General features: G+C 48.7%; 1 protein-coding gene and 1 pseudogene across 1 annotated transcript in view; one reads left to right on the forward strand and one right to left on the reverse strand.

Moving 5' to 3' along the window:
• The window catches only part of DNER (delta/notch like EGF repeat containing), a 262,105-nt gene that overhangs the window by 61,754 nt on the left and 184,013 nt on the right, over positions 1-16,338 (forward strand). The gene's annotated exons all lie outside the window — the stretch shown is intronic.
• Positions 508-5,543, reverse strand: LOC114493993 (annotated as a pseudogene).

Here is a 16,338-nt window from a genome sequence, read left to right on the forward strand (position 1 = left end):
TACTTGTTCCTGTAAACCCTTCCCCTTTTCCCCTGAAATTCCCCTGAGGGAATTTCAGAAAACTTAAATTTGCTTGCTTTAATTTCTTGAAACTACTATGACAAAGCGCTAGCTTGTATTCTTATTTCCAGCATACCCCGTACTCCCATGTAACCAACCTCAGATCCAAAAAATAAAATTGTTCAAAGCCAAAGTTCTGTAAAATCATGATTTAACGGTGTGCTCAGCTTATTTTGAAGCTAAAATGAAGCCTGAAACGATAAAAGCATTGCAATCCCCAGAATAAGGGAACTCGGCAAAACCCACAATGTCCAACAGCACTTATGAAAAGAGGAGATACAATAAAAAGAACTTGAGTACATATACAACAGTGATTTCTTCAGCCCAGTACAAATGGCTGCAAATTGCTACTTAAAAATGAAACAGTTGAGCCAATTTGTTTTGAAGAAGGTGGTGGGTCTAGAGCCAGTCCTGTCTTGCCAGTCCAGGTTTCAAGCTGTCACTTGACTATGTCCACTGTTGCCTGTAAGTGTCCTGATAAAATTTCTGGTTTCCGTGATTGTGACCATGGTTAGCAGAATATACTCACCACCTTGCTGAAATGGCTGCTGAGTGCTGGGCGGGGACCCCGGTGCCCCAGTGCCGTCGGTTCTCAGTGGGATGGTACTTGGAATCAGCATGGATGTACCCACCTGCCTTTCTCCTGCCTCCTCCTTGGCCTCTATAATTCCTCGGAGCTCCTTGGGAACCATGACCTCTCTGCTACTGTGCAGGATCCCCTCTGCCACCCCAAAGGCCTCTTGGTGGTCCCAAAGGTGCCCCCTCTGTGAATAGCTAGCTCTGCCTCTTGAGGGTGGTGCTCCCTGCCCCCCTCGGTGGTGGTGGTGGAGGTGGAGCCCCTCGCCCTCCCCTTCCTCCTCCTCTTCCTCTTACTGCATCACCATCATCAGATCTGTGATAGGGACCCTCATAGCCTCCATGACAGTCATGACAATCATGGCCATAGTATTCATCACAGTGACCTTCATAGCCTCAGTGATCTGGAGAGTTGCCATGGCAGGCCCCTCTCCCCCACCACGACCCTGACCTCTAATCATCTTCACGTTCAGTGCTTCCGGAGGCCCGCCCAGCAGCCTGGCGCTCTCTCCTTTCCTCGTCTGAGGGCTTGGCTGAGGCTTTCAATTTCTTCCCTTCGTTTCTCTGCCTTGCGTTCCATCCATGGCCTTAGCAGCTGCTCCTCTGTCTTCTAAGTGAACAAATGCACAGTCTTTCAACTTCTTCCTCCTTTCAGGTTTTCCAAATTCAGAAAATGACTTTTCCAGTGTTTCTTCGGTGACTGTAGTAGCCAAGATTCTCACAAATAAAACGTGCATCTCGGCCATGACTTCTGGGTCTGGTTCTGCCGCAGGGCCAGCCCGTTCCACGGTGGCTGTGTTCCCCAGACTTTTCCTGTCCACTCCGCAGCTGGCGTCTGGCTTGTGCTGCCGACTGCGAGCCTTGTGGTCAAGGAAGCAGAACCCCCGATTCTTCATTTTGTCGTCGGGTTGATGACAGAGAATAATGTCCACCAAACCCTCTGTTAAACCTTGTGACTTTATGAGTTCCTCCAGAATGTTTTCTTTGGTCTTATTCTTCCGAATTTTTGATCCAACGAAAAGCCTTTTGTTTGCCACAGAAGTGCACACTTTCTGGGGTGTTTGCCAGGGCGAGTTTCATGGCTGTAACGCAGTTGAACAGCTCTCTGTGCTCCCACAGAAGGTGATCAATGCATAACTCCTGATCTGACCAGACAGTGGATCCATCAAAGATGGAGATCTCAAACGTGACCAGCCTTTCAAAAAGGGGCACCAACTCGTCCTCATTCAAGTCGCTTGGTATGTTACCTGCAGAGACATCGGTCCCAGTTCCAGGTTGCACGCCAGGGTGCACGCTGCCCGGTGGGGGGCCACCACGCTTCGTCTGTGCCGTGCTTACATCCAGAGTAGAACCGGTCCTCTCAAGCACAGGCCTTGATCTTGGCTTTGTCAGGTTCCCCGTAGACTCTTGCACCTTACTCCTCGTTTCTCCCTTCGCTTATAGGTCTTGCTAACTCAACATGAAAACGCACTTTTGTTCTGGACACGTGATAAGTCACTTTCCTGGAGCTGTCGTAGTGCAGACAGATCTCCTTCGTCATGAAATTCTCTGAGAGCATCAGTTGCTCTTTCATCCAGATCAACATAAGCCACCAATGCCGTCTGAAATATTTCATCACGTCTTTGTGCCCCCTTCGGTGGGAGGCCTGCCTCTGTCGGTGGCGGGGCGTGTTCCGTGTGAGTTACGCAGAAAGCATCCGCTAGTTCTTCCTTTCCTTTTAACCACGTTACCGCTCACCTGGTTAGCCATTTTATTATGCAGGGAGGAGCAGGGGCTGCAGCCAGGCCCACGAGAATCAGTGTGAGTCGCTTCAGAATGGCTAGAAACGGTGCCAGCACCGCCCCTCCCCCAATACATACAGTTTTATTCATCATTTATAATTCAGTGAGCTGGGGGAAAACATGCAGAGGACCACAGGTCTGGGGCCTGATAGTAACTTTGCAAATGAGTGAGTGTGTGTATGTGTGTGTGTGTGAGAGACACAGAGAGAGAGAGAGAGAGACTCCTGGATTCCCCAACATAGCTCAGAAATACTGCTCTTTTACATCTGTATACAAAATTGTACTTCTTGGAAGCTTTTTCTGTCACCACCTGCTCCCTTTCGCATACCCATATTCCTTCAAATCTTTCGTGTCTGGCTCAGCTTTCTTCTCACCCCTGAGCCACAGTATTTCGTGTCAGCCCTCGTGGAAAACTTATTTCAGTCTTCGGCCTCACGACGTCTCCATCCCTCCGGCTGCACCTGCCTTCACATCTGCCCCATTTCCGCCATTCCCACCCAGGACCGTGTCCTAGACAGTCAGCCCTGGAACCGCTCACTCCTGGAATCTCCCAGTTCAGGTCCCGTCCGTACCATCGCTGTGCGTCCTCAGCGCCTCGCCCACTCCTTCCCACCACACCTGTCCTTCACCTTTCTCGAGACCTCCAGGGCTGTTAAGTCTTCATTTTCTCCTACCCAGCCCCTCTTGGACCCAAGACAACTCTGTTCTATCTTCTCTTCCTGCTTGAAAGTTCAGATCATGAGATCCATTACCTACCCATCTCTCGCCAATGCCTTCAGCAAAAGCACAACCCACGTCACACCCAGGTGTGACCTTCTTTCCCCCAGATCCAGGCTGTGAAGTTCTGCCAGAGGGGAGCAGCCATCACCCCGAGACTGGCGCCACTGTGCATTCATGGTCTCCAGGTTTTGCGGGCCCTCAGCACTTCCCAGCGAGCCTTCCCAGGCTCCAGGGGACTGTCCAGGCCACTCCATCCCTGGCATGGTCTCAATTTTGTGGTTCCAAGGAAATGACGACCTTGGAAGCTTAGCACATGTTTTGATGTCTTTCTCATTTTCTCCACGTCAACCGTGATTGAGAAGTAGAGTAAAAATGAACTGATTTGAAATATTTCTCTCTTTTTTAAGATTTTATTTATTTATTTTTGGAGAGGGGAAGGAGGGAGATAGAGAGAGAGAGAGAGAGAGAAACATCAATGTGTGGTTGCTGGGGGCCGTGGCCCACAACCCGGGCATGTACCCTGGCTGGGAATTGAACCTGTGACACTTTGGTTCGCAGCCCGTGCTCAGTCCACTGAGCTACGCCAGCCAGGGCTTGATTTGAAATATTTCTTAATCCCAGAGATGATCCCAGACGCTTCGGATGGCCTCAGATGTGCACGCTCCGGGTGAGGCACGGACAGAGAAAAAGGCGTTTCTGTGCACGTTCGCACAGGGCGTGCGGAGCCACCTCCTCCTCCTGTGTCAGCTGATGGTGCTGTTTTGCTCGCTGTTCACATGTCTTTAAATAATTTGGCAGATTCCACATTAATCCTTTCAACAAAGGTATGATTTCCTGAGTGGGAAGTATCCTATTGAGATAGAATCTTGCAATATGCAAACCAGAGCTTGGAGCCGAGGAGGAGGAAAAGACCTTCCGCAAGGGAATCACGTTGCCTTGACCACTTCCTGAAGGCACACCTGGGCTGATACTAGCCTTTTATAGTTTTTTTTTTTTTTTTTTGGTCTTGTAACCTTTTCAAACAGCCTCTATATGGTGCTGCGGTTCAAGAGGTACATTGGAAGGGTGAGAAGAAATGGGTGTGGGGCTCTTTCTTTCTCAATGTGATTTTCCTGCAAGGCATCTTCTGTTGCTAATTAAGGTCCACGTTCAAATGGAGGCTGTCCCTTGGAAGAGGAAGCCGGGGCTTGCGGTCCAGGTTACTCCATCAGTGAGAAGATGCAAGTTCTGTGGACCTCTGGGTCCCACGCAGGGCCGGCATGAGCTCTGGGACCCTGAGCTCCCCTGTTGGCACCCTGGCTTCCATCTCCGACGGCCAGGTCCTTGCGTTTTGTGAAGCCGGAACCTGAAGCCCTCGTCTTGTTGGAGTTCTGCTCTTAGCCGCTCTCCAGATGTAAATATAATCCCTCAAATGCATATTTTTGGTTTTATAACATATGGAGGGATTCCCTTCTGTGTTCTTATTCTTCGACCGTCTTTGAGTCTTCGAGGAAGGCATTTCAAAATGTAAAAAAACCATCTGAGGGAAGACGGCCTAAGGCAACGGGTGCCGTCCTAATAAACCCTGTTTCCTCATTTCTGGATGTGGCTTTCCCTTGCCTGGGTTCCACCTGCTTTCCCCACAGCCTTTGCCGATGGTCTGGCCCCCGAGGTCCCTGAATTCCGTCCGCATCAGAACCATGTGGAGAGCGTGCCAAGTGTGGGAAGCTAGGCCCCCTTCTAGTGACTGCCCTTCCGAAGGCGGGGAGGGGGCCCAGGGACCCCCATGTCGCAGGGACTCCACTGGTGGCTCTGCCGCAGGTGGGTTGGGGTGGTCCCAGACGATCTCTGAGAAACCCCTGGAGCAGACCCCTGGAGACCTGGCCTCGTGGTTTTATTTTTTGGGGGGGCGGGTGTTAGTGACTTAATTGCTTTGGAATTTGTTTTCTTAACCTGTGAAGTGGATTGAAGTAGATAACTTCATCAATACAGTTTTGTCGATAAGCTCTGATGGTTCATTCCAAAGAAGTGTCGGGGGTCACTACTGGTGCTCCTCAGCTTAAAGTGGGGTTACGTCGGAATCAACTACTGCACGTCCTAGCTTCGCCTAGCCTGCTTTAAATGTGCTCAGAACACAGTGTCCTCCAAAACACTGGCAACGCAGTGCACCGGGGCGGGGGGGATCACTTCTCAACCCCCCAGGACCGTGCGCCTGGCTGGGAGCCGTGGCTGGCTGCCACTGCCCAGCATCGTGAGAGAGGATTGTGCTGCCTGTGGCTGCCGTGGGAAGAGACCCAGATCCGAAGTGTGCGCTCCACTGAGCTTACGCCACTTCTGCGCCGTCATAAGGTCGAAAAACCGCAAGTTGAACCGTTGTACGCCAGGGGCCGTCTGTATATGACGAAGAAACGAGAGGACGTAATTCATGTTCGTATTTTTATTTTATTTGAGACTTTTGGCCACAGGTTTAGCAGGTGCCAGTGGATAAATGATTGAAATAATTAGAACAGAAACTATGCCTGCATATTCTGATGGAGAGGAAATCCCTGTCACCCGGGATGGCACACGTTTTTAAAAGCCTCTCCTCGCACCGCTCTGCTCGTGTACACGGCACATCGGAGTGGCCCGACTGACGCGGAGTGGAGACACACCGAGGAGATGTGGTCCGCGTGGACGCACAGTCGTCTCGCACCATTTGTTGAAGAGAAAATTATTTTTCCACTCAGTTACCTTGAACCCTGTGCCAAAAATCAGGCCGAATGTTTGTGTCTATTTCTGGATTCTGTGTTTCCTCAATCTCTTTGTCTGTGGTTAGGGCTGGCACTGTCCCGCCTTGATTACTGCAGGTGATCTGCACTATCCTGTAGTTCTGATATCAAATGATGTAACCCCCTAACTTCATTCCCTCCCCCCAAATCAATTGGTTATTCCAGTCTTTTGTTTATTTTCACATACATGTTAGAATCAGTTTTTTCAACATCTCTAAAAAAAGGCTGCTAGCATTGTGACTAGGTTTGCTTGGAATCTATAGATCAGTCAGGAAGAATAGACATATGAGCAAGCCCCTGCCATTTACCCCCCTGTTAGGTCAACGTTTGGTTTTAGAGGATTGCCCATAATTTAAGGAAGAGAAGTCCTGGTTAGCAAATGTATCCTCTGATAAAAAATAGATAATGAGCCCTGGCTGGCCTAGCTCAGTGGATTGAGCGCGGGCTGTGAACCAAAGTGTCACAGGTTCGATTCCCAGTCAGGGCACATGCCTGGGTTGCAGGCCACGGCCCCCAGCAATCGCACATTGATGTTTCTCTTTCTCTCTCTCTCTCCCCCCCTCACTTCCCTCTCTAAAAAATAAATAAATAAAATCTTTAAAAAAATAGATAATGAGTTTAAGTTTCCACTAATATGTCTTATGTGGCATTTATCCTAGTTACTATTTCATGGCAATAACATTAAATACTTTTCTTAAAGCAACGTAGTAATTTTTGAAATTAAGTAAAATGTAAACAATAAAAATGGTCATATTTTGAGTTAACCTAAAGGCAAATACCCCCATGTTTGTTTAAAATAATTATAAGGAACAACTGTAAAGGACACGTGGACAAAACCAAGCCAGGGGTGGAATCGGGGGAGGGAGGTGGGGATGGCCGGGGTGCAGGGCAAAGGAAAAAAATAATCGAAAGGATGATGTTTAGGCATGATTTTCTTTCTTAAGAGCAGTGGTAAATATTTAACAACCGAGTTTGCAGGAAAAAAAGCCCTGATTTGTAACATTTGCCAATTTCTGTGGTGGAATACTCCCACTACAGCTGATTTCAAGCTCCCAAGGTGGTGGTGTCTCAGAACACAGGGCTGGGAAGAGAGGTGACCATGGGCCCTTATCTAGAATGTCATCATACAGACCTCACAGATGCAGGTAAGTTCAAGAGCATAGATGATAATAACATGGTAAAATAATTAGGGAGAGATGAGCTTTCAGTATTTATTACCTTTGCTTTTAACATAATTTATTTAATTGTGAATTGATTTGACTTAATTTTCAGTAATGGTTGTGTTTAACAACCCGCCTACAAAATTCCCGAAAGTTTCGCAGTCACCAAGCACATGTGGACTGGCCCCAGCACGCGCCTACGGGCAAAGAGTGAAGGATACACGTGTCTAATGTCAAACAAACTGATGATTAATGAGTTAATTATCAAATAAGACAGAATAAAGTGAGGCCTGTTATGTTTTGTGACTTTGAATTCTTGCTACAACAAGTTTAAACTCATAGGGTTGGGTAAACATTATATTACCGTTTTATAAATGAAATGATTGCCAGTTCTGTGTGTGTGTGTGTGTGTGTGTGTGTGTGTGTGTGTGTGTGTGTTGAGGGGCAGGTCAGGGAAGATCAGCTGGAACTCTTCCTTAACCAGGCCAGATGGGTGTGGTAACAAACTGACCCAAGCCTGAAATGGTTCCTCACAAAAGTTTCTTTCTTTCTTTTTTTAATTGAATTTATTAGGGAGACATTGGTTAACAAAATTATATAGGTTTCAGGTGTACAGTTTTACAATACGTCATCCGTTTATTGTGTTGTGTGTTTACCACAATACTTGACCCAGAGTCAAGTCTCCTTCTATCACCACTTACACCCCCTTTACCCTCTTTTGCCTCCTGCCAGCCCCCTTTGTCTCTGGTAATCCCCATGCTGTGGCCTATGAAAAGTTTCTTTCTCACTCGTATAGTGATGGCAGTTTAGGCCAGTTGCGGGTGATGATGATTACTTCTTTCCCCCAGAGGTGTCTGCTCCACTCAGTCATTCAGGAGCCAGGGTAAAGACGGCCCTGCAATCTTACCCAAGATCACACAGGAAGGAGGCTCAGCATGATGAGCTTCCCTTCCATTGGCTACACCTCAATCACATGAGCACATCTAGCTGCAAGGGAGCCTGGAAATGTAGTTTGTAGGTGTTCTGGGAAGAGGAGCAAAACGGGTTTTGGGGAACAGGTAGTAGTCCCTGTCACATCCCTCCTTTGTACTTTTTTTTAGCTGACCTGATGCAGCATGATTTGGGGAAGGTTGGCCTAGAGATGAGGAAACTTGAATTTGGTTAGTTTGATCATTAATTGTGCTCTTGGACAAACTCAATCCTCTCGCTGGGCCTCAGATCCCCTGTCTTTAAAATTCAAGGCTTGGACTAGGTCCTTCCTCATTATTGACTCTCTGCCGATTCCCTTCGTCTTCCCCACTCATCGTTCCTTGCTCTCTCTCCTTTCCTTCCTGGTCTTCTGGGGGTGGCCTTTCTTTATCTGTTGGTCCTAATATGAACCCCTTTCCGCCAGGGGAAACGTGTTTTTCCTATGACTTGGCAACTCTGTCCGCCTGCCTGGCTGGGGACCGAGGGGAGGAGCCCAGAGTGCTTCTGACTCAGGGGTTCGCAGGGGCTGAGCACAGCTGCTCTGTCCAGGGAGAGCCGTGCGTGGCGCAGCTTGGGGGTTTGTCGGGAAGCTGCTCTCATTTTGCCTCACTCAGGAGAGTGCCAAGCAGATGCAAGCATGTTGTTCCAGTAAACGGTGCCTTGCAGGAACTGCTGTGTGGTCATGGCAGAATGGGGCCCCCGGAGGCAGGCTGTCGGGGTTCAGTTCCCGACTCTGCCCTTCTGTGTTGTGTTCACGGAGGCCCAATTACTTGACCTCTCTGAGCCTCAGTCCCCCCTGTGCACAATGCTTAATATAACATAAAACTACAAAATAAATATATAATTTAAAAATATCTTTGTATAAAACAGACCTCAGCATGTTTTTGGACAATTAAGTAAGCTTATCACATGTAAAGCACACAGAATAGTGCCTGCTGTATGGTAACTACTGTAAAAAGCATCGTCTTTGCTGTTGTTATTATTAATATAATTACTATTGCACAGAGCACTTGAGGAAATGGTGCTCTTATGGGCCCTGTAAATAGGAAACGAAAGGGTTAAGGTCTGATTCGTTAACATGGGCAGCTGGTTCAACAGATGTGCAGGGTCCCCCGTTCACCAAACACACACACATGGCTGTCCCAGCTCCGCAGGGGGCGGTCCTCCCCTTCTCCTCCTTCCCTCCCTCCTTCAGCCTCTTCCCCCACTGGGGAGCAAAGCCAGGAGCTTCCCGCAAGACTGCAGGCCCACACCGAGTCCTGCAGCCCGTTTGGTCAGGTCGGTGCCTCTCAGCAGCTCTGCCCTCTTCCCTCTTCGAGGATCTTGGCAAACGTCGCTAATCAATGTGGGAGTTCTCCCTGGTGAACCTCGGGCCTTCGAAGAAAGGCGTTATTGTCAAAGCACTTAACACCTGGTACTGTTTGATGGATCAGAGCCCACTCTGGCCAGAGGCCTGGAGGTCCCCTGCCACTCTGGACCTCAAGCCCTAGTTGCCCAGTATGAGGGGAGATCAAGGGGTTCACAGAGGAAAAGCCAGGGTGTCGGGGCAGAAAGGGCAGGGGTGGGGAGGGGGGGTTCAAGGAGGAACCCTGGGGGTGCCCGGGGCAGTACGGAAGAACAGAAGTGTTTTACTGTGTTGATCATTGGCGTAGCTGCCTTTTTTAAAAAAGGACTGACTGTTAACCTTGCACAGAATCGTTTTCAACGCTGCCGCTGCCACTGGCCACCCTGAGCTTGCGAGGAACCTCAGCTGACAATCAAATGTTGAAAGACGTGGTTCAGAGAAGAGGGTCACTACTGTTCTGGAAAGTTAGAGAGAAGGGTTGGGGTGGGGGGATGCTCTGGCAGAAGGGAAAAGGGCATTTCACGCGAGGAAACAGGATGAACAGACGGGCCAGTGTGAGCCTGAGGAGGGAGGCAGCCCCCTCCTCCTAGCCTCCCTGGAGGATGCTGTGCCAGGTTGCCATGGTGATGACAGACTCCTCTGGGCAGGCAGCCTTGAGAAGCCACCAGAACAGAGGAGACGGGCAGTTCCTCGGTTCTCATGTCTGCGCAGCCTGTGAAATGGCAGTAAATGCCAGTTTGTTTTCCTCCAGAAAACGTGGTGTCTCTCGGAGCCTTGCTCCATAAATTCTAAAGAGAAAATGATTCACCAGAAACACAAGTGATTATATTATTGTAAAAAGTCCCGTTTTATTGTGTTTCTCTTTTTTTGGGGGGGGTACATGCATTCAAAAGCAAAATCATAACACTTTCAAAATTAGCCTGAATGCAACCTAACTGCTCAAGAAAAACCGTTTCTCCAAGTTTGTCAAGTAAGAACCCCTGCAGTGGTTTGGCGGGAGGCGAATGCATGTCAGGCCGGGAGGGCGGGGACTTGAGTTCCATTCTCGGTTCTGCCTCTTCGTATGTGTCACTAGGGGCAGTTTACCTGCCGCCTCTCAACTTCCTCCTCACACAGCGAGAGCACATCATCCTGTCACACGGAATTTGGAAAAAAAGAGAAAAAAATCTGTAACTCGAGCTATTATAATTGTTTGCTTCTCCTCTATTTAATTTGCTCAAAATTTTTAGATCAAAGTTGTCATCACGGTCTACATTTATTGTTACATCCTGCCATTATTTGCACGTTTCTGTATTGCTTTGGGGAGTCGTGGGTTTTAGGGGTTGCAGTATTCCACGTACTGTCGTTGGCCTCGCAGCTTCCCTTACGTCACACCTTGTTTTCTCCGAAGTTACCATGTTTGATATTCAGCTTTGAACCTAATGCTTTCCTGCATTACATTAAAGCTGCATGGTGCTGTCTGTTCGCTTCCTGCCTCATAGGTTTCCCAGGGGCTTTTACCAGGTACGGTGTCACAGACGGGCGGTGTTAAGAAGAGCGTTCCGTCCAACTCTCGCTGACATTCTAAATGGTCATACCTACTTATTTGTTTATTTGTTTTTGCTAATGTAACAGGGGAAGAGGACATCTTGCTTCCATTTGCATTTTTAACTACGGGTGGGCTCGACTAATTCCCTGTGGCTGCTGCTCAGCTTTTATTTTGTGACTTGTCTTTTTTAGAGCGTTTATATTTAGGCCCAGTGTTTTCCTGACTGTTTGAGATACGGAGAGTGCTAACACTTGGTGGCAGACACCGGCTTGCTTCCTGCTTTCCATCCTGCTGGGCTGGCATTTCTGCTTCAGTCTGGGCCTCTGCTAGTGCCACCACTTCCAGGGCGCTGGCTGCCCCGTAATTCTTTCAGAATGTTCTTATCCTCCGCCCTTTTTATGTGAAAATTATCGTCGTGCAGTGAGTGATCCCTGCCCTATACCCCCCGAGTCCTGCTGCAGCTCTGACTGTAAAGAAGTAAAACCTGCTCGTTAATTTTGGAGGTACAGACATTTGATAGTCATTTATCGAGGAGACGCGCCTTGGTAGTTAATGGTTTGTGGACGCGTTCTCGAAATGCTTCCCTCATTCGGTCTCAATTACACATCGCTTTGTGAGCGGCGGGAGGCTTTAGTATGCAAGTGATATACGATAGTGAGTGTTCATTTAGTTTTAGGCTGCACGTGCCAGAGCCTCCCACTCAGTGATTTGTAACATGGTAACAGGAAGCGCGAGTGACTGGATTTGCACAGCTTTCCCCAGGAGCCAGCTTTCCCCAGCCTCCTGGGTGTCGTCATTCTTTCCCGAATATGACGTTGGCATGGCAATGGTACACGGGTTGACTTTCTATCCTTACCGGCTAACAGCGTTCTCTCGTGCTCAGTGACATTGCCTTTGGCGCTAACGTTTTAGTCAAAGGGATATATTTAATTGCAGCTGTGTATTTCGGCAGCATAGAGTAGCTCAAGATGTCCTGCAGTGCAGGTGTCCCCAGTCCCCTCCCTCCCTGTCTGTGGGTGCCGCTCACATTAGCACCTGAATTCTGCTTCCTGTCCCTTCCTCCGACCCCAGTCCGGGGAAGAATTGCCCTCCAAGCCACCAGCCCCTGGTGCCCAAACTGTTGGGGACCGCTGCTATGGTGCTTATAGTAGTAGGGTGAGGAGAAATACTGGCAGAAATATTATATTGGTTGACGCAGAATCTATAGTAATGACAATAATAAAAATAATTCTAGCTGACATTTGGTGTCTCCCAGTTGTCACTTATTTTTTGGAGTTGACCTAATCCTTAAAATCGCCCCACGAAGTCGACGCCGTCACTATTTCCATTGTGAAGGTGAGGAAATGGAGGCGTGGGGAGGGTAAGGGAGTTGCTTCTCCTTTGCTTCCCTTGGTCCTGGACCCAGGCGTGGAAGTGGGAGTGCTGGGCGTGGCTGCGTGGGGCGCACTCCTGGTGCCGAAGAGCTGAAGGGCTTGAAGTGATGCCTTCCTGTCAGTTTGTTTACGGTCTGGTCTTGTCATCTTTTTGTTTTTTTAAGATTTTATTTATTTATTTTTAGAGAGGGAATGGAGGGAGATAGATAGATAGATAGAGAGAGAGAGAGAGAGAGAGACATCAATGTGCGGTTGCTGGAGATTATGGCCTGCAACACAGGCATGTACCCTGGCTGGGAATCGAACCTGGGACACTTTGGTTCCCAGCCCGCACTCAATCCACTGAGCTACACCAGCCAGGGCTTTGGTCTTGTCATCTTTAAGGCGAAAAGAAAAAATCAGATCTCAGAAAGTTCTTTAAATTTCTTCTGAGGTATGACAACAACAATGCTCAATACGCAGAAGTGCATAAAGTCAGAGTTCCTGTATTTTTCCTTTCTTCCTATTGATTTTATTCCCCAAGAAAGTTCCACTGGTGCTTTGAAGTGTCTTTTTGCAGGCCTTCTCTTTCCATATTCAAGTAACATTTCTTTTTTTTTTTTTTGCTGTAGTTTTCATGTGAACTCACTTTTTTTAAATTTTTATTTTAATCATTGTTCAAATACAGTTTTCTCCTTTTTACTCCCAATCCAGCCCCCCTCCCACCCCTCCCCACTTCCGTCCCATTACCCTCCCCCCCAGTTTTTGTCCATGTGTCCTTTACGTTTGTTCCCGTGAACCCTTCCCACTGTCCCCTGAAATTCCCTCTTCTCTCCCCTGTGGGCACTGTCAGTCTGTCCTCGATTTCAGTGTCTTTGGTTACATTTTGCTTGTTTCTTTGTTTTGTTGTTTAGGTTCCTGTTAAAGGTGAGATCATATGGTATTTGTCTTTCACTGCCTGGTCAAGTAGCATTTCTAAATTCCCAAGGAAGTTGGGGGGCAGAGTGTGGAGTAGAAGGCAGAGCTTAGGACTCGGCGGACGTGTTCTTCTGAGCGCCAGCGCTGGCTCCCAAGGAAGCTCCTGCTCCAGGGAAGGGCCGGGGACGAGGAGATGGTGGGGGTGCTCCTGCGACCACAGACACTGCCATTGGGGTCAGCCCGGCCCACAGATTGTTTGGTATTTGGATTCAGACAAGCCAGTGCCTTCAAGTGATTTTTCCCTGCAGGTATGAAAAGAAGGTGCTATCAATAAAAAAAAACACCTTTGTTCAATTATGTATTAGCTTGTAATTTATGTGCACCAAGTAAATGAGACACATTTGAAACATCTGGCCAGAGACTGTTCTTTTCTGTGAGTTGCGTAGGCTCCCCCAGTAGGGTTGTTACTGAATGAATGAATACATTCTGCTTAAGATCAACATGCTTTTTATGTGGTCACCTGCTAAGATGGAAGACGGACAAGCCCTGCCAAAGTAAACATTGGAGGATGATTAGGAATGCTAGATTGCGCTCATAAATGAGCTGATAAAAGAGACACACATCCCGTGCCTTTTTTTCGCTTGAGACATATTTTCTACAGTTATAATAACCTTGCAATGTTGCATTTGGTATTCTTTGGTCACCCTTTCTGAAAATGCACGAGTCTTCTATACGTGATCCAGAAGAAACGGCGATTGACATCTCCGAGATAAGGGCACCGTAGGCGTGGTCCTGGAGGGCTCCTTGGCTGCATTTCCCGGCGCTGCCCCCAGGGGGCCAACTCAGACCTTGCGGACATGAACTCCTTTGTCTCAGCTTTGCTTTGACACAGGGCAGATAAATCAACACTGTGATGCTCCACAGACCTTTGCTTTGCCATTTTCCATGTGGTCTTTTTTTTTTTTAAACATTTTATTTATTTTTAGAGAGGGAAGGGAAGGAGAAAGAGAGAGAGAGAGAAACATCAATGTGTGGTTGCTGGGGGCTGTGGCCTGCAACCCAGGCATGTGCCCTGACTGGGAATTGAACCTGCGACACTTTGGTTCGCAGCCTGCGCTCAATCCACTGAGCTACGCCAGCCAGGGCTCCATGTGGTCTTTTTAAGGAGACTCTCGGTTTGGGAGGGTTGGGAGCCCCCACTAGCCTCCACGTGATGCTCGAGGGTCCTTTGGGGGCTGCCTCTCTCCCACTGGCACTCTGGAGCTGTTCACTTGGCTGACACAACTGGAGCAATGATTCAGAAAGCTTTTCTCAGCATTTCTGCCCGGGGAGACCTCAGCAAACAACTACAGTGCTGCTGAGCCCCCTTAGTAAGTCCCTCTCAGTCAAGGTTAGAGAGAGCCTTGGTAAGGCTAATAATAATACTAATATGGGATGAGTCTTGCACTTGAAATGAGCTTAAGCATTAATGAGCGATGGCACATCTCTGGTGTTAGCTATAAATTGCTCATTACTAGAATATTAGGAAAACTGTGAGCTTTAGTTGGCATAATAATCGTGACCTAACGTTTATTGATCCCTGACTATCACATATTAATCATCTAAGTGTTAGATCAATTCGGAGAGCCGAGTTCTGTCATATTTAATTAGACTCATTTTATTGCGCGCACAGTGGAGGCACAGTGACCCCAGTTAGCAGCCGGCAAAATTAGGATAAAATCTAGAGAGCCGGGATTTAGAGTCCAATCACCCAACAAGACAGCTTTTTATTGCTTTTTCTTCCCTTTGTCACTGAGAGCAAAAACGCGAGGGGAAGGAAGAGGAAGTGGGAAGAGCAGGGAGGCAGATTGCCGGTGTGTACCTCTCCAACACCCTGTGAAGATTGCTCGAGAGTATGTTAGAGGAAGCACGCAGAGTGGGAGGTGGCAGAGTCTGCAGCCAGGCCCCAGGGAAGGAGAAGGAGCTGCCTTCTTGTGTCCTGTTCCAGCTCCTACCTCCTGCTGGAAGCAGGCTAGCCCTGGCTGCAGACACTAAGATTGCAGAGCTTTCCACCTGCATCTAGTTGATGCCTTGGGCAGGCGGGGGGGCATAGTCAGGGCTCCCTGTGTGGGGTGAACATGCTCAGAACTCATCAGCTGCAGCCTCATACGGCTTTACAGCCCAACACTCTTGGGGTCCCTGTACCCTGTCCCCCCCCCAAATCAGAGCAGCTCTGCTCTTCCTGTTTCATATTTTTGGCTTCTGAATAAGAGAGCTTCTGGACAAAAGATTCAGCAGTTCAAAATCTGTTGAAAATTGCTCCTCTAGAACTGCTTACTACATGTCTGTGTTTGGGGAATCTACTGTGCAACAAATGGCTCCAAAATTTAGTTGCTTCAAACTGCCATTTTATTCTGCTCAGAGGGGTTTTTTTTTGACTGTGAAATTCAGCAAGGGCTCTGCTGAAGAGTTTGTCTCTGAGCCAGCAGGTGTCAGGTGGAGTGTCCGGGGCTGAGGGGTCACTGCTGAGAAGGCTTCTTTCCCCCTCAGGTTGGAGCCTCGGTGACCCTGGGTCTAACTCCCCTGCATCCCTGCATCCCTGACCCCGAGGTCTCACACTCCAGGGCATTTCCGTGCGGCGTAGGCTTCTCAAAGTGGTTTCTGGATCGTTTCACTTCAGATGCGGTGGCTGCCCTCCAAGAGGCAGAAAGCAGGAGCTACCTGGCCAGGTGAAAGCCTTCCCAGAACTGACATTAGGTCACCTGTACCGTACCCTCTTGGTCAAAGCATCCAGGAGCCCACCCACCCACGTTCCCTGTGCAGAGAAAAGGCCGTGCCTCCTGATGGGAAAGAGGCCAGGCCGCCCTGCAGAACAGGATGTGGGACGGGAGCCACTGTCGTGCCACCTTAGAGATGTAATCTGCCACCTCTCACCACTTCTGTCGTCTCTGCGGCTGCAACACCTAACGCTCCCGGACGCTAGTGTTTAGCCCTTCCCGTCTGCTGCCCTTCATTTCCCCGAGTTCTTGTTTCCCTGCTGGCGAGAGACTTCCTCTCCTCCCCCAGCCACTGCTTGCAACCTGCTGCTCACTTTGGCACGTTAATGGTTTCCAGAATGGTTCTCATTTTTTCCTTCTCACCTCTCTCTCCTGTCTGGTCACAGTCTGCTTTCCCAAGAGTCTTGCTTTTCCGGTGAACAGGTG

Source organism: Phyllostomus discolor, chromosome 4, assembly GCF_004126475.2.
Source record: "Phyllostomus discolor isolate MPI-MPIP mPhyDis1 chromosome 4, mPhyDis1.pri.v3, whole genome shotgun sequence".
In the NCBI taxonomy this organism is placed as follows: Eukaryota; Metazoa; Chordata; class Mammalia; order Chiroptera; family Phyllostomidae; genus Phyllostomus; species Phyllostomus discolor.